This window comes from Mastigoproctus giganteus, chromosome 12, assembly GCF_048544385.1.
Source record: "Mastigoproctus giganteus isolate SK-2022 chromosome 12, ASM4854438v1, whole genome shotgun sequence".
Classification (NCBI taxonomy): domain Eukaryota; kingdom Metazoa; phylum Arthropoda; class Arachnida; order Uropygi; family Thelyphonidae; genus Mastigoproctus; species Mastigoproctus giganteus.
Genome location: NC_143586.1, coordinates 61,416,974 through 61,441,596, shown reverse-complemented (window position 1 = coordinate 61,441,596; position 24,623 = coordinate 61,416,974). Strand labels below are relative to the sequence as shown.

The window sequence follows — 24,623 nt, the reverse complement described above, 5'->3', positions numbered from 1 at the left end:
GCGTGAAGGATATTTTGAACAAGGACTGAAAGAACTCAGTGGGGGGGGGGGGGGGTAAAGTAGAATATCCCTCTCCACGCTTCACAACCCTTACTCTACAGAAATTGGCTTGCACTGTTGTTCTCTACACAAACTGCATTTGTGCAGTTCACTTTAAATTTTATGAAATGGAGTAATTTGAACTCCTTCCGAGTTCCTGGTCATCACATTAGGTATCATTGCTCTAAAGATCTATCCTTAGCCATGGATTTTGTGAACGGCTACAACATTCTGCTAGATTTAGGACAAATAAAGGATAAGAAAACGAAGAATATCGAATATTTTTAACGATTAAATAAATCTTTAAGATTTTCGTAAGGCGGTTTAAAATTTGAATTTGCTTCTCTGAAACAGTTCCCCCCCCCCCAACAAACTAATGAAAAATTAAACTCCCTTAAGATTTTCAAATATTTTGGCAGTAGAATCCTTGCTTTGCGGGGTACGCCACTATATATAAACACATCAAGAATGGATTCCATTGCCTTCTTGTGTCGGTATAACTAAAAACGCGAAATATCAACATTTAAAAATAAACAAAAAAGGTCTGAGCTGTGCAAATATTTTTCAAATGTATTTCTCAACAGGGGATTATTAAGGCTATGGCTTAAGAACGGTATGGGTGGAGGAATTCAAAAATCTATATTGTGCCATTCTTAAATACTTTAATCATTAATTAAAATATTTCTTTCATATAATTTAAGCCTTTTCATGGCCATCAGGAGTTGATAAAACAACTATCATCACATTGCCATACATTGGAATGGCTTCTATTGAATATTTTTCCAAGTATCGATTTGATTATAAATTAAGTAACTTCAATAAATTACTATAAAGAGGAGACCTCTGTTTCTCTCATATAAAGACAACGGGAAGTTAGAGGGAAGATGACCTGGAATACTAAGATCCAGCTGACCTTAAACCTTTAAGGTCAGCTGGTTTACATGCTCTAGTTGACTAGGAAAGTGAGCCCTCTTGTGTAGAAATGGGCACAGATAATGCTTTCATTTAAATATGCAGACAGATAACCAGAGAGGTAAAAATAATTGGAATTAATATAAAAGTTAAATGGAATTTTAATTTCCATCGATACTTAGAATTTTTCCAAAAAAGATTCGAAAGTCGGAGGTTTATTTCATAAGCAATATGGGCTATAGAAAATCCATTGATTATTCAGAAAAGACAGATTCATCCAAATTGCAATTTTGTGTGGGATGCTTTGACTACCAACTACTTCATAAGGCGTCTTGTTTTTAACAGAATATTTTGGCCCACAGATTGGGGGAATTTTATATAAAATGCACTATATGTTCATGTGCAGATCATATCGAACTGAATACCCAAGAAATTCCAAGGTCCAGTAACCTTGGGGCTCGATCCTTACCGGATTTTCGGTAGCCATATTACAATCATACGTAAATAGAAAAAAAAAAAACCAAACTGCAATTTATTCTATGCAATACTCTATCCTACATCAAGAGAAATGTAATACATTTTTATCACCGTTTCCAAAGAACTGAAATAGTTTCAGTATGTTCTACTCATCATACGCAGTTGGAAAAAAAATTCACTGTGGTGAAGTAATTGTGAAATGTTAGTTCATCAACAGCGCAACCGTAGTCGCAGTGACGTAGCCGACTGGTCATAGCACGCGTTCCTTGAGTGGACAGGGGTTCAAGCCCGTGACTACTAAATACGATAAATATTTGTATTGACGATTTATTGTAAAAACTCTGACTTGGTTGTCGTGCCGGAGTATAAACAGAAAATTGAATGTATTGTGTTTGCTTTTTGAACCACCACAAACCTCTGGGCCATTTTCTTTTAGGTAGCCTATTTAAGAGTTGCAGGCTAAATGTGGAAATGGTAGTGTAAAGCCAATAAAGATACCAACTAGCAAACTGGGAGTATTAATTACATGAAAGCTCCACTGCAGCATTTGGATGAGTGATCACAACTCTAGAACTAATTTGCCCGTTCTCAAATGGTCTCTCCAATCCATATTCCTAAAAATCGCAGGAAAATGAATTTCCTTATCTAAGAAGTTCAACTCTCCTGAAAGAAGTATCATCCACAGATTAATCCTTTTCGGGTTGAGTAACATCGTACTGAAACTAGTTACTTAGACTGGATCATCTCCACTAGAAGCATCCCACACATCTTTATTAATTACATTAATGACGTAGCAAATTATCTTCACCCTAAACTTTTATTAAACACTAATGAGCGAAAATTTCTATCCTCGTTAGTCGGAACACCTCTTGAACATTATCAAGTACTGTACACAGTACTACTCTTTGCACTTGGGCATACCCCCATCATACACGTTCCTGAATTCAACTCTGAAATTAAGGTCCGCAATTAACAATCGTATTTTACTATAGAAGAAAACAAAAAACTTTTCTTTTCTTCTAAATGAAAATTACTATTATTAAATGAGAGTTTTAATATTTGTTTGAATAATTTAATATTTTTTTAAAATAAAATGTTAACATGTAGAAATTAATTCCCATATCTGTCTTTCTTTCAGTATGACAATATGAACGTAATAGTTTGGATAAATTCTTCTGCTTCAAGGATGAAGATATTCTAAGTGCAGCGAGTTTTTACACATGATTTGTGCGTTATTAAGAGGATTAGAGAGCCTGAAGACGGAAAATAATCGTTGGTGACTTCCGATAACAGTATGGATAACATAAGAGACTTCAGAGGTGAATACTAAGGAGAGTAAGTAAGACACTGTTTAATATAGAGATTCAAAGTTTTTATCCATTTTCTACGATTAAAATCAATTTGAACAATATTCTGCATTGTGTCACTACTTTAATTCCTCGAGGTGAATGATGGACCTTAAATGTAAATTAGGATTTACATTTAAACTAGCTGTGGTTCTGATACGCACCTTGCTCGATCCAGTCCCTACCCTCGGCAAATATTGCGTGTCCCATTCTTAAGATGTCTTCACAATAAAGATATAATAAATCCGTCTGGATAGTTAGTGGCTGCATAACAGAAATTTTATTTATTTATTACCCCATTTTAACCTGTGCCGTTTACCTCCTCCATAAAAGCGGTAGGGTTTCTGTTAACATTGTTCGATTTATTTGCTACCATCTGTAGCTACCCATACCTGTCTTACTCCTGGGCGATTTCAGTGGACCCTGTGGGACAGTGCCGAAATTAATAGAAGGGAAATGTCATAGAGCATATAGAAGAACTATTTATTGCGTGTATACAACACTCTTCACGGCTACAAGCTAGGGATTATGTGATCGCTGACAATTCCCTCTCTTTTCTAAATATGGAAACTAACACCTTTTATTTCATATGCTTACCGTACGTTCTCTGCTATTGGTCTTTCAATATGTTCTTCTCTCCTTCCTTCATTTACTTGGGAGGTGGAGGAGAACCTCTACCGAAGTGATCACTTTCACCTGATAACCAGCCTACTTAATGGGAGGTTGATGTTTACCTTTTAGGTTACCATGGTTAAGTTAATGATTTTTAATAATCATCGTGTATACTTCTGTTTCTTTATCCCTTTTACCTTGATTTTAGCTATTTGTACAATTTTGTGAGATTGTAAGTTTATTATATTTAATATTGGACTTGGTGAATCATGACCTTAACTGCTCATGCTCCACTCAAATCATTCACTCGCTCTTCCAGTGATGCTAAACAGCTCTAATCGTTGTGAAGGTCTATCACTACACAGATCTAAGAGTGGTATTTGAAAATATCTGTTAGACTACAGCTTTAGTTCAAGCCCTTCATATTAAAATGGGTAGATTGAGATGGATAGCAAAGCAGCATATACTTTATGTTCGAGACCCCCAACTTCCATCAAATATATTTATAAGATCCCTCAGTCATATATGCATGAGATATCTGGGCTTCAGCTTCCGCAACATTCAGTCCGACTAGTATTAGATAATCAGTGGATTGCACACAAACATAACCTCACAAATGGCGTACACTATCACCATTACAGCAGCCTTCAATTACACAACTATGAAATCGAAGATTGATGAAAGAAGGCTGACTACCACCATAAAACTGATTACGGGCAACATCAGCGCTACTGATTTCTGGGATTTGTCATTCGACGATCCCGCATTACACTCAGAGCCTTTCCTTCTCTCCGCAGCAACTGTAATAGGCCACACCTAGCTGACCGCTTCATCCCCGCTAATGTTTCAGACTGTCTAGAGAACCTGGATGAATATTCATTTTATTTTGTCAAAGACAAAATTCAAAGTCTGCATCGAGGAAATTAACACATTTGAGTAATTTTATGACAAAAATGATAAGAAATAGTTGCGTCATGCCCATGATGCGACCTCTGCAATTTGAACTGATGTCTGTTTGGTTAGAAAGATAGAATTAGTATAGACTACGGTGGAGGTGTACATTGCAGGGGAAAGAGGTGTAGGCAGCTGTGTACAGAGTACGGGCGTTTCATGTTGGTTGGAGTCGCTGTTTCTGCGACTTCAGAGGAACACAAGATTCCCAGTTATAATATCGTACTGGTGCATTTTTTATGTGCACAGTCAATCTAAATCAGATGGTGGTACCCTTGCCATCGAAGCGTCCAGTGTCCACAAAAAGTTCTTAATTAGTTATCAACTTAGTTCATTCTCAATAGTAAGTTCCTCTTAAGAGGAACTATATAGGCCTACTTTTTTATTTTTCCCGCTGAGGGAGGGCTGGTCAATTTTATGAAGTTGGGGAGGACTCAAATTTTCTGCTACGTCACTGCTGACACGATTCATTGTCCAACGACATTTCTTATTCAAAAGGCGTACTCTGTTTTGGGTGGTAGTAAAACAGAAAATAGGAGTGTCGAAAATATGTGGGGATGCTGGAAGTAGAGGGTACATCTAAGAAAAGTTCTAGCTCGTTTGTATTGGTATAGAGTAGTTTGGTTAAAATAACAGAAATATTTACGGAGATTTGCTTTATTATTGAAATCGAAACCTGTGCAATACTTAGATAGTGCTTTCAGCTGACTGACAGAAGGGGCGCGGGGTGGGTGTAAGGAGAGAGAGAGAGACGCAGTTGTTTCATGCTGCACATTGCGAGATGTACCTGCAGTATTCTGAGCAATCGGAACCACCATCACAACCAGCTGTTGTACAACTCTCCTGCAAGCTCCAGGCACACTGGTGACTGGTACGTCATCAGAGCGCCCGGGGATACTTTACAGATAAGCGAGTTTACTTTGCTTTCTAAGGAGTTCATTTCTTAGCGCTTAATTTCCGTTTCTAACTTAAGCGACTGCCGTTACAGTGTAGAGTGACGCGCAGAGAATAAGCACCAAGTATTTTCCAGTGCGTTATTAAAATGGCGCGACACCTAATGCCATCTCTCCCGCGCATCTCATTCACGTAGGGACACAAGGTCTGCAAGAAGACGCCAAACAAGGCACGTTCACCGAACCGTCACCAGTATACGCTCAGAGTTGGCGCGGCTATTCAAAAGCAACGATCTTTACTTTAGTGTTCGCGCGAGAAACCTTCGACTGTGCAAGCGAAGCACGGAGCCAAAGCCACTAACCAGGTGGAATAACCGTCAGTAGGTTATTCCACCTGCTTCGTCACGGGAGGCTGGCGTGTCTAAGAGGGGGTCCTTCCTACATGTCCGTATTGTTATAAGCTTCCGCGGTTTTAGCGGGTTCCAAACAGATGCACCAAACATTAAGAAAACGTTCGAGGGGCCTTCTTCAAAGCCGGAATAAGATTCATGGTTCCAGTTGCTCTACAATAAGTATTCCACTCATCTCAAAGCTATGTCGTTTGAATTCAGACGTAGTGCGTGTACTCTGCATGACAGCTACTCCTCCCCCACTAGCACGCTACTGTTCTCTACAAGTGGGGAAACTAGGCTTTTACTGAGAACCATGTCGAAAAGGAGATAGCACGTTATGCAAGTTAGCGACGACATTATAAGGTATTGTTAGAGAATAAAGAAGACAACTAGACCAATTAACTAAAGTATATCTCTGATACTGACAGTTAAATTATTTTATTTGCTAACATATTTTTGAAGACTTTAATTTAATATGTTGTTAAAATCAAACTGTACTAGACACTCAATTATAATTTATTTAAGTTAGTCATCGTAAGTCTATAATTTATTTTGCGAATTTATGAAGTATAAAAGTGGTCTATATTTCACAAACTCAACACGATTTTATTGTTTGGACCATTTATATATTTTTCTTATCGTGAAACCAAATTTTTAAGATAAGCATGGTGAATGTTAGGAAATCAAGTTGGTCACACTGACAGTGCAACATTGTAGCTTCAGTCTTCATGATGGACTAATATGGCAAGTATTATGAAAGTGTAAATTCCCATGATACGTGGTTCCGCCAAGATGGCACCAGATCTATTGCAGAGACTTTGGATCATCTTTGTATTATTTCTTGTGTTGAGGTATTCACCACTAATCCATGGGTGATAGATTATATGAACGCCATGGTAGAATAAGAAGTGCAATCAATCTCCATAGAAACTTTATAATGTGAACTTCAGATTTTATACAATTAAAACACTATTATACCATGTTGAAGGGATGGTTGCAACTACAACAGTAATGAAGATACGGTAGCAACTGTTACTTGCATACAAGCGAATTTTAAAGTAAGAATTAGAAAATTTTCAGAAATAAATAAAAAATCAGAAGGATAAACCCATTGAAAGAAGCAGATCGGCAAGGTTTCCTTATTATTGTTTCCGGTAGCAGCTGCGAAAACTATCTCGGAAACTCCAACACTAATGCAGACTCCACTAGAGAATAAAAACTTAAAAGGAAAGTTTAGGAGAACCACAGGGGCTACTTTTTCAAAAGCCATCGGCCCTGTTGAAATTGTCAGATGTTCGCATTTCTGTCATATCTTCCTAATAACAAAAGAACCATCGATTCCCCTATGCGAGCAATCAAGACAGTCACAACAGGAAACAGGTCTTAAATATCGTTTCTAATAACGAAGAAAACTCAAAAATTGACCACAAAATACAGATCTTCAACGCAGAAACTACCAAATAAATTTCAGGTCTTGCTGATGTAATTTTAAGGTCTAAGTTTAGTCTCATCTGTTGACACATCATGGCCTTAGTCGCTCATGCGCCATAAAAACCAAAACAAACCAATCTTGTCTGTTTCGATTACTGGTATCGGGGCATTTATGACCGAAATGAGAGTATTTGAGGATTTTCACAGGGCCGATGTATCTTTAAAAAAAAAAAAACTTAAGTTTAGGAGAACCACATGATCATTTTTTAAAAAAAGTCTTCTCTGATGGGATTTACATTAGTCTATAGGCCATATATGCAGTGGGAATTCTCTGCTTTCCTGGAGGGATCTTGGCTTCTGATTACGAGGTATGGCTATCAAATGATGAGAATGCTCACTCAACCATACATATCAAGCGCCATCTTTGAAACAAAAGCACAACAGTTAGCCTTGAACCTTTTCCTAGTTTGCCAAGTTGCATTTAAAACGCTCATTCACTTTGCAGTGAGACAGGTTTTCATTGCCCTGTGTTTTTGTAGTTTGCAAGAAACATAGCAGGCAAAAGAATCGAACAACGAATCAACCTCAATTTTTTTTTTAACAAAACACCAACTGAAAGTTATGATTTGTTACGTCAAGTTTATGAGGAAGAGACTATGCCAAGTGCATGCGTGTTTGAATGGCATAAGATTTTTAGAAGACTATGAACAGCAAGGACGTCCGGTATCCATGAAAACTGAAATTATGGTCCGATTAGGAATTATCGTTTAAGTATTAGAATGGTTGCATCAGAATTCAGTATGGACAAAGACAATTTTTAATTGAAAATTTTAGCCAAGAGAAACGTCTGTACCGAGATGATGCCAAAAATTTTTGAATGAAGAACAAAGAATGAGATGACTCCAAGTTTGTGAAAATTTTTTTTTAAAATGAAGATGCATACTTTGAGTACTGTAATTACTTATGAGACTTGATAGTTCCAGTATACGACCAAGACAGTCAATGCAATGGAAGCCAAAACATTCCCCCAGACCAAAAAAGCAAGAATATGAAAATCATGATTGTTGTTTTCTTCGATATTAAAAGGAATTATGGCTGAACACGTCCCACCAAATCAGGCTGTCAATCAAAAATATTAAACTGAAGTTCTGACAAGGCTCGCATGAAAAAAATTCGTAAGAAGAGACCTGAAACGTAGGTGGATGGTTGAATGTCTTCAATGGATTAAAAACTGGTTCCCTTAAGTACACTTTTCAGTTTAGGAAGGAGAAAAAAAAAACGGCACAAGGAGCAAGGTCTGGCCAGTAGGGTGCTGTTCACACGTAGGGTTTTGTTTTTTGATCAGAAACTGGCAGGCAATGCTCTAGCAATGGCACACAACTCTCTTCTCCAGTTTCTGGACAAAAAAACAAAACCCTATGTGTGAACAGCACCCTACTGGCCAGACCTAGCTCCTTGTGCCATTTTTTTTTCTCCTTCCTAAACTGAAAAGTGTACTTAAGGGAACCAGTTTTCGATGCTTTGAAGATATTCAGAAAAAAAAAAAAGACTGAAATGTTAAAGGAGCTTACAGAAGATTACTTCTAGAAAATGTTTCTCTGCTTTGAAGAAATGTATGAAAAAGTGTGCATTGTTTTGTAATTAAATTGGCAAATGAATATAATGAAATATTTCGTACCTTACAATTTATCCCCTAAAATAAGTGCATTGGGCAAAGTCTCATTATTTAATAGCCACACCTTTTATTTATTTATGAAAATTTTCTAATTATCGCTTGTATACAGGTGGCACCTTGTCTTCATTACTGATAGCAATTTCAACTATCTCTTCAACGTGATAGTGTTTCAATTTCATAAAAATCATTAACTGGTTACAGCATTTAGTGAGATCCCGAATTTCACAGTCCAACTCAACCACGCGTTTGCACAAAATGGAGGGGACATCGGATCCCTTAAAGGTGAGGGTATAGCTGTTGAAGTAAAAAGTCGATCACTTGTTTCTATTCCATAATTTTAAATCTATTAATGATGGACAACAGCTGACCGCCTGCTGCATCAAATTCCTAACAAAGAAACACGACGGCACAAATCCTTCATTGAACAATAAGACAAGTGTTCAACTTTGATTGGGACCAATGACAAAATAATTTCTGAGTGAGTTGGAATTGGTTGTTGAGATGCCCACCTGTGAGGTCAAATAAATTTGGTCATCTCAGTGAGAAAATTTTGTATTTTCCATTATTTCCTTAATTTAAGAAAGGGGAAGGTGACCCGTCCCCTCATTTCAAGAAAATAGCGCCATTAGAATTCTAACAGTTAGCAAAGGCAAAAGTAGATACGGAGAGTTTAAGGGTTTAATCGATACTGGAGAGGCAGCCTCGTGAGACGTCAAACAATTGCACCAGTTCGATCGTACTCGCAGGCAGTATCCAGGTCAAGGGAACCTACTTCTTCCTTCAGAAGCTGCGTGATCCGAACGAGCAGCAGAACATAGTGGAAATTAGCAATGCTGTCCAAAAATAAACATTCCAGATGATAGCAACATTAATTTTGAACGAATCAACAAACGTGCGATTCCACATGCTTTTTACGAAATAAAATCCTAAAATACAATCTTTAGTTCGCGATAATACCTTAAAGTGTTTACCTTCATACCCGTACTGCCACATTATCAATGTAATCACCATATTAAATATAATACATATAATATAAGCTACATAACTAAGTGAGTTATGTTTTAATTAAGTCATAATTAAGTGACGTCTGTCTTAATTACTAGTTTATTTAAAATATTTAATTATTCAAAGGAGTGCTTAATTTTAATTAAACGTATTCACTAGGCAGAGCACTCAACAGTTTTCGATTCAGGGTTTGGGATAATGGATGACCATCGAAAATTATTAACTCCAAATGTTAACACACATCATTATTACATGTCAACGTATCCAATGATGTGTGTTATCTAACTGCGTTTTACTAAGTAGCAAAAAAAAAGGGAAAATTATTTACAAAATTTAGCCTTCTTTGAAATTTTATATGAATGTTTTATTTTTCTAGATGTTTATATGACAGAAAAAAAAAAAAAAAAAATTTTTGGATGTGGTAAAATGAAATATAATAAAGTTCCCGGACTGGTGCTGTTTCGGTCACATTCGATTTGTTTTTAAAATAAACCGAAGTGGTAAGCTGACAGATGCCAAGTAACAACCAATTTCGTTAGTAGCGTTAACGTGTGGGGGGTGGTAAATGATGTTATCTTATTGTATTAATTTATTTATATTTATTTTATTTATTATATCCCCTTATAAACCCCTCCCACTTTAACACTTGACTTGATTGATCTCAGACTCACGGGGACCCCAATTATATTAGGTATTCTTCCACTGGACTGGCTGAGTTTCGGAATGACAGACACACACACACACACATGAATGTAGAATATAACATTGTTTATTGACATATCATATATAAGAAAGCTTACAATAACATTTAACTGAATACAATATTTAGTTGGAGACTTGTTATCATACTAACGTTTAAATGTGTATATAATCGTGATATCAAATCAATCATTTCACCAACAATTATCCAATTCTAATACATATTCTTATATATTATAACATTGTGTCTCTTCATGTTCTACATAGGCTTTGATAGGTCATGGTATTCACCTCACACAATCCATCTCTCTCTCTCTCTCAACTCCTAAACAGTCCTTATAAATGAACGACCAACTATCAGCCAATGAGCTGGCTAACAAAATTCATTAAGAGTTCGTTTTCAAAAATTGTAAGGAAAATATATTTATTAAATCAAACATTTCCTTATAACCAGGTTAACAGTCAACATTAATCAACCACATTAAATCGTACCCTTCCAATCAATTAATTCCACAACTCCTTAATAGTCTACCTGTTTAATCAAATCATACTCCAATCAGATATATTCACCTTAAATCAACATTAACAATAATTCCAAATTCAACTTTTAACTTTACACTAGTTAGGAAACCTTTACCCAATCGTTAACAATTCTTAATTACTTAATAGGTCATTTCTTTCTATCAAACATTAATACAGAACTTCACTTCCAATTATAGACTACTTACACCTTAATTACATTACCCTTATGCCACCCTCTAGGCTGATTATCTTTCTTTATGTATTACATTAGTACACTTAAATATATATATATATTTATCACTTAGACATCCCTCCATAACTATATAGCATTATCCTATAGTCCTTCCCTTACTAATTTAGGTTCATTTATTCTCAGAAAACTTCCTAACACTTACGTGATTTACTGGGCTTTTCTCCTTGCTCGTCTTACTTTCCTATCTGCTTTAGGCGTGGACTAGAATGCGGGAGGTCATCCATCCGGAGATCACGGTAATCTTTCTGATGTTTCCCTACCGGGTACTACGCGGCTGGATTTAATTCAGGATCCTATATTCTTTCCTAGCCTGCATTTTTTTCCGTGGACTGAGGTGCTTTCCGAGTAGGCCAGTCGCTCGACAGCTCATTTGATTAAACTTTACCTCTAGAATTCTCAGAGTGTATATCTCCTTTCTCCCTCCATACTGCTTCAATATCTACAAGTGAACATTCCTTCCTACTCTAGTCTTACCCAGAGTTCTTATCACAATTCTCCCTCTACAACTTCCATCTCCCCAGGACTGCATCCACCACCCAAACTAGATCACGACTCTTTCCGAATCACCCCAAAACTCAACTCCTCGGATCTGCTCAGTATCAATCTTTTCTTCAGACCCTTCTCTACGTTCTCTCAAAAATCCCTCCGCTTTCTTCCTGGCCAATCGTTGACTTCCACATCCTTTCCTTCGTGATTCTTATTCGTCTCCTTTCATTTCCGTGGGCGTGTTTTTCCATCCTTTTGTGTCCGAACTTCCGTTGGTCTGGAAATTTCTGGCACTTTCGAGAAAAATAAACGTAAGTTCCGGTCAACTAAGCAAGTTTCATGCCTTCTTTGTGACCTCACAATCACATCCATTGCTACCTCGCCCACACCTGTTAGAGTCGCACCGTGAAATTTTTAAGAGGGCCACTCCCGCACTCAGTGCCCTTTCTATAGAGTATATGCTCCTGTCTTAAGTGGGATTTGTTTCGGTCTATTATACTTTTACTTACTCGCTTAAGGAATCCTTTACAACCGAGATATAACTAACTGGGAGTGTCTGGAATAACCTTCGAATTCCAGTGTTTCCTAACCCATGATATTTGAGCTGAAAACTAACTATTTACACTACAATTAATTCTTCCAATATTTAACAAAACTTTATTAAATTATTGTAAGGATGGGTCCTTACAAACGTTCTGTGTCAGTGGAGCAACGGACGAATATGAAATTTTTATTTCCTACATTTCTGTTGACGATTTTTCCAATTTAAAGCAAAACTGTTTATGGTGATGAAACGTTGAGTCGTACCAGTGTGTTTAAATTATATCATTCAAAGGCGAATGTTCGCAAAGACACAAGAAGGGATGTCCATCATCTCGAAGTGAAGATAGTTGCAGTTTTGGAAATTGTGGTCAAACGACCCTCCAAATAATGTCTGATAAGTTCGATATGAATAAGAAGGCGATTCAGAAAATTCTGCATGAATATTTAGAGAAAAGAAAAGTCTGTACTAAATTCGTTCCGCACAGCCTGACGGATGAGCAGAAGCAACGAAGAGAGTCATAATGTAAATATTTATCAAGATAATCCTAATTTCTTCCACTGTATTATCACTGGAGGCGAGTGTTTGATGCTTCGTCTCTGGGTCGTACTGAAGCACCCGACCATGCCGTGGGCTTCAAAATCATCACGAAGGCACAAACAGTTTCGTGGATCAAGACGATGCTAATCATGGTTTTGACAAATAGCATTGGTTCTCTCTCTCCCCTTCAGGTGCAAATTCCTTGTGAATCACAAGGAATTTGCACCTGAAGGGGGGAGAGAGAGAACCAATGCTGCATTCTACGTACAGGTGTTTCAAACTATTGAAGTGGTTTACCCGGGTGAGGCAGTAATTTTGAGAGAAAGATAATGGTTCTTGTTGCACGACAATATCCCCGCCCATTCCACACTTGTTGGGAAGACATTTCTGACGAAATATGGCACTGCACAGAACAATCATTCACCCTACTCTCTCGCTCTAGCACCAGCGGACTTCTGCCTATTTTTCGAGATGAAAACTGCCCTCAAAGGAAAGAGATATCAGGATGTTGACGACATATAGATAAACGTAACCGACAAGCTGAACATAGTCTCTTCGGACGCTTTCTCTGACTCTTTAAGAATGGTGTAATAAGAGTATTCAATCAGGTTATGATTACTTGAATCAAAAATAAAACCATTTTTGAGCTCCTTCAACTTTGCATTCTTTTTATTGCACCACCTCGTATTTTGTCCAAGTGTAGTGTGTATTCAATGGTAATTTGTAATTTTCAGTTGAATAAACAGTCCAAAAACTTCAACTGATTTGGAGATTTTGTCCAGCAGTAGGCATTGCACGCACAGGGGGACGTGCTTAATTATGTCGCTATTATGGGTATTATTGCATTTCACTTCCTGCAATGAAGATATTAATTTATTGGCACCGTACACTTGCGCTGTCGGGATCTTGATATTCTGTAATCAGTATCGATGCACTTGGTCTTGATCTGATAGATTCGATTGTGTTAAGTATTTGGTTTTGCAACTTGCCATTCGTTTGGAGAGGTCAGATTTCTTAGTTGCGTCTTCAGTCTCAACTGCAGTTAACTGATCCCAGGTGAAAAGTCGAGTTTTCTGCTTGAGTTATTCCGAGTTTGGGTATATTACGCCAGTTTCCAAAGTTTGTATTCTGGGTAAGATCTGCTTGTTGGGGGGAGGAAGAGAGAGAAACAAAAATTAGTGAGATGCTAAGGAATTCCCTCAGAATAACAATTACATCATTATTGAACTCCTCTGCCATTGTTCTTTTGAATTTCACTGGGAAGGGAGGAAAGAACTCCCTACCATCGGGGGCATACATACATTCAGCTTTTAAAACTGCTTCTCATGCCCGATTGCTTTTATGGTCTCAATCTCATTCCGTCCTGTTGTGACCATTGAAATAATAAATATTACTGACACTTCTTCCATGTTAAATGGTATTAGTTGCCTCTAATTTTCCTCTTCTGTCTTTGTAGTAAAGAAATCTCAAAAGTTGTACTTTTCCTCGAAGTCCTCCGTAAAATTTCTGAGTCAATGTACGGCACTTTCTTACTTTTCAAGATGTTTTTGTATAAGATTTCGTATTACCCTAAGAGTCTTTAGGCGGTAAGGGGTCCAACAGACGTCACACTTCAGTTGGACAGCCATATTTCTGCTAATTTTCTCAGAATTTCATGACTGCAAGTTTGATCAACGCAATGCGCGAATTAAGGTTTCTTTTGGGATTAGACTGGAAATTTATTACTAATACATTTCCAAATTTGACAAAACTCATAGTCAAGACTGAAATGGATCCAGGAAGCGTAGCATTATTGTTGATCGGATTATTTTCAATCAGTGATCCATCAGGAAACCTACTTTTTCTCGGTGTAGTGCAAATCGCGGAAGGAACAGTTACGTTTTATGCGTTGAAAAATACGGAAATCAGTTATGCCAGGATTATTATGGTTATTTTTTTTTTTGAGCAGTCATTCTGTGTTTACATATTTGGACATAGCTTATTTTATATTAGTTGAAATATTTATGTTCATACTGCAGGTAATAGCGTGTGTATTAAGTGCTAAGGCTATATTATATTCGTAAAGAGGAGCATCCTGGGTCATTCAACGAGTTGCAGACGGTGGCAGACCAATTAGCACCAACCACAAGCGTTAGGCTGTAGGAGTGGGCTTGAATCGCGTGTAGGAAAATCCTGATGGCAGTAAAGAACAGCAGCACGGGGTGGAGTGTAAGACACGTAACTGTGTGGAGAATTTTGAAGAAACCACAGATTTGTCCGTATCGCATTCACAGATTACGAGGCCTTACTAACGTCTAAAGCTGATTTCCGACCACAAGAGGCACTTAGCCTCATCAAAAACAACAAAGGGGAGTAAAAGAATACCGGGAGCAGTCTCTTTCTGTTCTAGACAGAACAGAATGGCGTAATCAATTTTTAAGACACTCGTGACTGGGCAGAAGAGAATCCACATGCCATTACCCAGTCAAGTTATTAGCAACAATTTAGTAATAATGAATGGGCAGGAATTGCTCCCGACTGCTTAATTGCAACTTATACTTTTTGCTAAGAAGATTTACCGGAGAATCCTATAACCATTTTTGGTGTTAAAATATCTATATCGATACCTAACAATGGAATGTAACAGAAATATCTTCCGTTACATATGCATTGTTGCAAATGTTGTGGACAATCATACTTCCTGCAGTTAAGCATGATTGTGATGTTATACTATTCTACAAATGGATTTCGCTAACCTTTCCCAAACCAAGGATGCTTTCACATAAAAAAAAAAAAAAAAATTAAAAGGGCGTGTGCCGTACCCTGTACGCACGAAAGATGTTTTAAGGAAGGATTTGCGCATTTGCTAGATGAAGTTCCTCTTGTTGTCCGACGTCGTACGTGTTTTTTGCGTGACAAAGCTCTGCCTCATTTTAGTCGAGTGGCCAGAGACTATATGGATGGCCATTTCTCTGATAAATGATAGGCCGTGCAAGATCTTTTGCGTGGCCTTTCGCTCCCCTGATTAATCAACACGAATTTTAGGAGGATCATCTGAAATCCATCATTCCACTACTCTTGATAACATTAAAATGCTATGAACCCTGTAGATCGCTCTTTTGCAGTTAAAATGAATCTGTATCCGTTTAGAGAAAACGGCTGAGTTTACCATCCGCGCAACGACCTACCACTTGAAGATTATTTAAAGCTTCTGCCTGCATTGTTTGTACGGTGGCTCTGAGAAAGACTATCAATTTGCATACCTTAGGAAACCTGTTGAACACTCGATGGACGTTATTTTGGTTGAAATTCAACAACGTTCTCTCTCTCCGATTAGATGGTAAACTTTATCGAGTGCAACTCAGATCGAGTTGTCAAGGTCGTTAATTTAATTAATTTCTTCCTTCCCTGAAAACTAATTGCAGTTAATATCAGGGAGTCTTTAAGGTAGTAGCTAACACTATAATGACGGAAGTAACAACGGGGTACTACTCAGGTAATGACCTTTCCATAATAATGTCCTCAATGCATTAAGTTAGCTTACGTGGTTCTATTAATAGCGCCAGTAATTACACGAGAATTTCCTCTTCCCAATCGACCATTAAAAGCGTAATGATTGGTTGGCAAACACTGAATACTTAAGCAAGATCCGATGGCTGCAAAGATGGACCATCTTAAAACAGTTTGCACATTTCTTATCTTAGAAGTTCACTGCGTATCATTCTTTTGAAAGAATTATAAATTTTACACCATCGGAAAAGTTTGCTCTGTCAACATTTTAGTCCATGCTCAGAGGAAGATGTGGAAGTGACCGCATATTGAAAGTCAATTTTTACTTCATGATTTGTAAATGACTTGAGACACTTTTTTTTTTTTTTTTTTTTTTTTTAGAAATCATGCTCGTCTAAAATGTGCTTAAAAATGGTGCTCATCGTATTTCATCGAATTCGTGAAAAAAATTGATGCAAATATTTACAATCTTAGAGCCCTTAGATTGCAGAAGATGGAAGAGTGCCTAGCTTTTCTGTTTATATTTGCATCTTCTATTGAAGTCGCCCTCTCTCAACTGTGCTTGCTTCTTTGGATTTCTCCATACTTCCACTGCAATTCTTTCCAAACTTTTTTGACCACGAAACACTGTGCACATACCAAAAATAACTCGATACTCGCCCATTTTGTTCATTTAAGCTGACGGTAAATGCAATGATACGCAACTTTTTGTTTCGGACCAAATACCAGATGTGCTGTTTATACTAAGGCACAAGCTTAATCAACGTATCGAGAGCTTACCAGCTGTCGAGAATCACATGAAAAAATAAATAATAATACTTTATTGATTAATATATTAAAAATGTCACGATATTTAATTAATTTTAATATTTATTAATTGAATAATGTTTCTTTCTATGAAGTTGGCTTAGTGTGGGACTTATTTTCACGAAGTTTAACCTTTTCAACATACTCCATCAGAATCATGAAAGTTTTCATGTAGTATAGATGGAATATGGGTGCATTTTTAGCAAGGGTATAAGACTTCACTATAGCAGACACAGTTGATTAAATCCTGGTTTTGAACTATGTATCATTCTTGTTATGAAAAAGCTACTTCCGTTTGAGTAGCTAGCTGCAGTTTTCAAGATTTCTTTGTACCATGTCAACCCCCAGAAAGTAGAGTTGAAAATATTTTAAAATGTCTTGTTAATATAATGAATAAAGTGTTTCTCTTAACCTCCTCCCATCGAAAATATCGACATATTGAAAATATCGCTACTGAAAGACTAAATATTTTCAAAGTTTGACTAGTTTCAGTTTTATTCTTACTAATGTTATGAATTAAAAATGAAATTCTTGACTGAGTTGGCGGTAAAGGAATGGATCGACTTATATCAATTTCCCATAAAGCATGTAGTTTAAGTTCTAATGAAATAAAATGTTCACATCATTGATTTTCCGTTTTCACGCTAATTAAACGAAACGCATCTTAATTAACAAATTATTTCTTTTGTTTCGTGCTTATATATTTATTATAGTTTGGCCATAACTGCCCTTCGAATTCTGCTATTACAAGACAAACGAAGTCCGATAATGCGACGCTGCTCTTATTTAATATAAGATGGCATAGATTGCATTCGCCCCTCATCCATATAAAAGAAAGCCTGGATAAAGGAAATCTATAGAATCACATGATAAATCCTCGTTGGTGTATGATTGACAGGCTTGGTAATTATCAGCTGCATTTTGAGACGTTTCATGGATGTTTAGCAGGAAACGGTTAAAGGCTTATCCTGGTTATCAGCTGTGGCAGATGGATTTATTTAAATGATGTCCGAGATGATAGATGTAGCTTTAATGTCCAATGGTGTAATGTTGAGTCATAGCGCGGAGCTTGCTGTTCAAACAGAATGAGTTGCTATGAGGAAAGGTCAGATTGTGGCATTGATTGGGGTATCTGTGGCGGTTCATTATTAACTCCAAGTATTGTCTGAATTCGAAAAAGGGGAATGTGTACTTTTTTTTCCAGTTAAACGACAAATTCTCTCCTGATTAGTCTTAATTGCCCTAGTTTACTTTTATTTGCCAAATAGCAATATTTTGGTGATTCTAATTGTATTAATATCGCTCATTCCAAAAAGATGACTATCCTAGATTATCTTATACAATGGTGTTCAATACAATTCCATTGGAATTATTGATGGACATGAACACAATAAAAAAAAAATAAATAAGTTATGAGGTGGACAAATCTAAATGGATTTTAAATAGTATCGCTGTGTAAGTTCTGTTCCCTCAGGAGACTAAGCTTAACGTCCAGTTCTTAGCGTCATTTTTTGGTGAAAAAATACACTGCTCGACAAAAATTAAGAAAAACTTAGAAAACATGGTGTAACTCGTGCAACTTGCAATGAAGCATGATAAAATTTAGTATGATGCTGTGCCATAGAGTAATGATGAAATGAGATTTCCTCATTTCATCGTTACTCAATGGCGCAACATCGTTATATCTATGAAATGAGAAAATAACGAAGAAACTTGACTTCTGTAATCCGACCCCTATAAATGTCCCTTATACCTGTCCGAAGTTCAAGTTGCTCGAAAATATGGTCACATGATGTCAATACGGCGTATGATCCCCTCCAACGGTCAAACAGGCCTGACAACGTTGACCCCCCCATGCTCGCTATAAGGGTGTCTATAAGATTGTGGCAACAAATCCCATTCTTCCATCAGCGCTGACCGTAGCTCACCAAGTGACCGAGAGTTCGCTATCGACGTTGTCGTGCATGAAAAGAAAATCTGGGCCAAACGCGCCGCTAAAAATTAGCACATATGGCTCGAGGATCTGTTCTCCGTACCTATGCGCAGTAACGATACCCCTATCAAAAACATGAAAAGGGGTGTGGCCATTGATCATTATTCCGCCCCACATGAGAACACCGTCTCCACAGTAAGTGTCCCCTTCTCTGATGTTGAAGGAATGATACCGCATTCCTCGTTTCTCCAGATGAAATAACGTCTAGAATCTGTTTGTAGGCTAAAACGAGACTCAGAACAAAACCCAATTTGGTAGGCATCCAAGTCACATGTTCATGGCAACAGTTTCGACGAACTCTACGCAAGAAAGCCAGCGGTTTGCACCCCATTAACCCACCACCGCAGAGTCCACTTGAATTACGCCTTCTTAACAGGTTGGAAATGTTTTCACTGTGGCCGCAGCAACCTCAAGAGACAGTTGATGGCAGGACATCCTTGCATCTTGCTGTTAGAGCGACCTTGGCCAGCTCTTCCTGTAATGGCTCCTTTGTCCTGAAACTGCTTTCATAGACACGTATGGTATCTTATGTAGGACAGCACCTGAACGTCAGTTCAACTCCGCCTTTGTACACTGTGATAAATACAGAGCTCTGTAAAAGGCCAGAAGTGTTATGTTTGTACATTGTTGTTTCTGACCGTTTTGTCACCAGGTAGGCGATCACCTGGAAAGCCTGCCTAGTGTCCGTCTACACCACAGGGAGGTAGGCCACAACTACGCATGTACCCCATCCTCACTCGGAATCTTTTGATTTACAGCTCTTACTGCCCTAACATCAGAGCAAAGAATTAAAAAATAAAGCAAGCAAATAATAAAAAGATAACTAAATAATAAAATCCCGTCCCTTGGGCAGCCCAAATCCAAAGTGCTTTTATATACAGTGAAGCTTCCCTTTAACGGACAGCCATGGGGAACGAAAATGAGTCCGTTAGAGAGAAGTGTCCGCTAACAAGAAGTCTGAGGGAGGAAAAAAAAAAAGAAAAATCGTTAAACGTTTAATGTAAAATTAAATTAAATTATATACAGATTTTGCACAATATTTTTGTAAATAATATACATACAATTGTGCTATGCGTACTATGACTTTATCTTAAGAAAAATACATACAGTAATCACTTATTTTCTTCTGCACCTTCTTCCGGCTGATAATTTTGTTTGGAGTGAAGAAACCATCGAAAATCCTTCAGTATCTTCTTCAGCGGCGAAAAACATTTTTTAAACGATTGATATGTATCAGCGCTTCTTCTATTTTCATCGGTGGTTCGTCGTTCACAACTTCAATTTTTGCGTTTGAGAAGCCAGACTTTACAAAACAGTTCACGACAGTTTGTTTTCTAATTGCGTTTACTGAAGAGGAAATCCATTGCATCGCATCTAGGATGCTGATTTTCTTTGCAAGGTCACTCGCACATGTTACATCGTTCATGTTTGCAATGAGATGTCTTAAAACATGTTTTCTGTAGTGAAGTTTAAATTTTTTTATTATCCCTTAATCCAAGGGCTTACTCTGCAGATGTGTTTGGTGGCAGAAAAATGATTTGATTGTTGGACAATTCAATGTGCGAGTGAGATGCAGCATTATCCATGAAAAGAATAATTTTTCTGTTTTGACGAATCATGTTTTGGTTAAAGTGACTTATCCATTCGCTCATGATATCTCGTGTCATCCACGCTTTTTTATTAGACTTCCAGTCAACATTCAAAAGATTCAACTTTATGCCCTTGAAACAACGAGGATTTTGTGGTTTTCCTATAACAAGAGGTTGTTCAAAGTCTCCCAGCATATTTGTACACAAATAGTACAGTCAAGCGTTCCTTAGAAATTTTTCCGCCCTGGCACTTTTCGTTTTTTAGACTCATTGTTTTTTCAGGAAGAGCTTTAAAAAACAACCCTGTTTCGTCACAGTTGTAAATATCCTTAGCTTCGAAATCACGACATAAATCTTCCAATTTGACGGTCCACTCTGTTACAACCCCAGTATCAACAGATCCACCTTCACCACTTACGGTTTTCCAAGAAATTTTATGCCGAGTTTTGAACTTGTCTAGCCATCCCACAGAAGCTTTGAACTCATTTACCCCCATAGATTTCGCAACCTCCAAAGCCTTTTCCCTAATAATAGGCCCATTAATGGGAATTTTTTTAGCACGTTCGCTCATAAAACCACTCATACGTAACATTGTCAATTTGAAGTCCAACAGTTTTCGGGAATGATTTTTGAACCTGATCATTTACGTGTTGCCAAAATTGTTTGAGCAGTTCATTTTTTTTTCCTTAGGATGTCGCTTACCTGCGTCTTCCCGATTTTGAATTTTGCAGCGAGATTGCGAACACTTATTTTCTTTTGCCGATCATACACATTAATGAGTTCGACTTTAAAAGATAAAGTTAAATGTTTACGAGAAGACATTGTGCACTTCACACGACACTGAACAAAACTGAAAACTGAAAAGACGAAAGGCCGACCAAATTCCCCTCCCCCTGCACACACCGAATTCATCAGAAGTTTTACACGTGCCTTAAAATTCTTGAAAAAGGGTTTAGAACCGCGACGTAAACCTTGATAAAATTCAGAGAATTGGAAATAGAAAATAAACACACGATTGAGGCAATACGTGGACGAAACGTTCCTAGAAAAAGGGCCGTGAGCTCTCCCGCAGTCCGTTATGGGGAGATCAAATTAAGTGCTAATCTAAACGAAACAGTGCAGATTGCCTGTCCGCGTCCGTTACAGACAATGTCCGCTAGACAGAAACTGCAAACACGTTAAAACCAATGGAGGTGAGTTGGGGAATTTGAAAATGTCCGTTGTAGAGAGATGTCCGTTAGAAGTTTCACTGTATATACTGTCTTACCATTAATATACGGACACTCCTACGTCACAGAACCTGCTATAAATATGTACACTGGCTTCGAACAGACAATTTCAAAAGTGGGCTTGTAAGATGACACGTTCAACAGAATTGATCACCTCAAAAAATGCTAGACGCTGATTAACATGGTGTTGTGGGGGCGTGAAGAGAGAGAACGAAGCTAATGTATATATACACACACACAGTTTTATGATCTCTCCCTGGCTGGGGCTCGCCAATTGTGGATCTGTGCATACTATTTTAGCTTCTCGTTACCTTGGAAGAGAGGTGAGGACCCCCTGTTGCAGAATAAAGAAATTTAAGTAACAGCCGGATTTAGGTTCCAAGGCCCACAATGCTATCTACTGCTTATTAAAATCAACTCCATTAATTTTCTTTCTCTATTATTTTTTAAATCAGAAGATCCAAGTACTGAGGAATTTTAATTCTTTTAGCTTCCCTTGCCTGGACAATTCTTGTTACAATGCTGTGGTGTCACTCCCCAAAGATGACGCATATGATAGTAACATAAGATTTATTTCACCGTTTTATACAACATTTAAATATACCTAGTATCAACTTTTCACAATTCTGTCATTATTATGCATGAAATGGCTTCCACCCTTACTTTTCTCCCTTACAAAAGGGCATAACCTCCAACAATCCTTTTGCTGTTTGTTATACACCTACTAATCATACTAACCTATACAGTGATATATATATATGTGTATCTATAGTATATAAGATAATTCAACTACTTTCCCACTCCCCTTCTATATACACTCTAGAGGATAAATTTAAAGAGTACAATTCATCTCGCTAACAACAGTTTATGTTATTAAATTTCTTACACCTAAATACATCTCTATGTTTTACAGATACGTACTTATGTTATTAGAAGTAACTCTCACACTCTCTATTTACTATTGTTCTCCAATTCCATCTCTTACAGTATAGTGTTCAATTTTGTTACAATCCCCCTCCAACTGTCCTGTTCATTTCTTTTCCCGTTTAAATCCCTTACGATATCTTTCCTGTTAACAACTTTTTTTTTTTTTTTTTTTTTAACTAACTTACTTGCACTTTTCTCCCTTTCCTGGGTAAATTTTCTGTTCTGGTCCTGTTCTGCAGTCGTCTCTCTAGGCTCTGCCTCTGCTGACCCACTAGAAGCACTTCCTTACACTGCTCTCTGGTGGTTCCTCCAGGGCTGCTGCTCCAACCATCCGTGAGAAACTCGATCTCACTCTTTCCTCAATCACTTCCCCCCTCTCGGTTATCACTGTCTACTAAACTACCATTACCCCCAACTCTCCGTTGACAAACCTTACACTTCTGATACCATTCTCACTCCCAAAAATATTTCTTACCGTCGCTCTTCCGCGATTCTCCCTTTTCTCCAGGAACAACCCTATTCCCCCTCTGCATCACCTTTTTGTTCATCTCTTTTTCCCTTTTTCTCGACCAATCATTTACTATTTCACCTCCCTCATCTTTGTCATTCGCTCCTTTCACATTCCATTGTAGCTAGGACTTCCGGAGTCTGGAAATTTCTAGAACTTTCCTCGGGACCTCCGGATCCACTTACCTCTTTCGTCACGCCCCTACTTACCGTCAACATGAACTGCTTTAAACTGGCACTCCTATTGTCTTCCTTCGTTTCGAACAGTTCCCCCCTGCTGCTACACTAATCCGCTCTCAACCAAAACGAATGCCGTGCAAGCAATTTTCTGAATACCGTCTACTTTAAAACAATTATTTCTCCAAAAGATATTGTTGTTATTTGGTTTTTTAGGAGCATTAGCAACTAAGGCCATATTGCTCCGAGATATGCGGTGGTCTTCCCCTGACCTTTCCGCATCCTCCGTATTTGGTGGTGACGGGCTCGAACCCCGGTCTAATCAAGAAGAGTGTGCTACGCACTGCTGCTCCTTCCCACCTGGCTACGGAGGCGCCTATCCAAAAGATATAAAATTATTAATAGTGTAAGATGGGTTCTTACAGTGTAAGGAGTACAAATCCTGGACTGTAGAGCACTGGAAAACAGTCCTATGAACAGACGAGTCGAGGTTCGCAATCTGATGGCCGTTCCTGGATGTAGCGAATGCCAGGAGAACAGTTCCTTCCTCATTGTATCCTCCCAACAATGAAGTTTGGTGGAGGCAGCGTCATGGTATGGGGTTGCTTTCATGGTTTGGCTTTGGCCCATTAGTCGTTATCGACAAAACCATGAATGTTGTGCAATACACATACCAGGATAGCCTGGATAATTATAGAAGAACCCTTTATTGCATACAAAACGCACATGCTGTACACAATACCCTTCACGGCTACAAGCCAGGGGTTTCACTTATGCACTTCCAGCATTATGGCAGTACTTCGGGGAAGGCCTATACCTGTATCACCAAGACAACGCGTATGCCATACTGCTCGGACCGTAACAGAGTGGTTTGAGGATATGGAAAAGTTGGATTGGCCAGCCCAGAGTGCGATCTGAACCCTATCGAGCATCTTTGGGCGATCTCGACGATCCAATATATCCCAAAGAACAAGGCCGAACTGGTGGCTGCGTTAAAGGCAGAGACATTTATAAAAAGCTGATTGAGAGTATGCCGCGAAGATTGAGGGTAGTCATAAAAGTAAAAGGTTTCAGCACAAAACATTAAATGACACAATAAGTAGGAATCGTGTCCTACATGTCTATGAATAA

The 24,623-nt window shown here is 38.0% G+C and overlaps 1 protein-coding gene across 3 annotated transcripts in view; it reads left to right on the top strand.

Moving 5' to 3' along the window:
* LOC150077101 (uncharacterized) overlaps positions 1–24,623 on the top strand; it is a 527,433-nt gene that overhangs the window by 372,666 nt on the left and 130,144 nt on the right. For all 3 annotated transcript variants that reach the window (XM_090386534.1, XM_090386535.1, XM_090386533.1), the window contains one exon: positions 2,567–2,763. The gene's annotated coding sequence lies outside the window, so the exon portion shown is untranslated. The remainder of the gene's footprint in view (positions 1–2,566; positions 2,764–24,623) is intronic.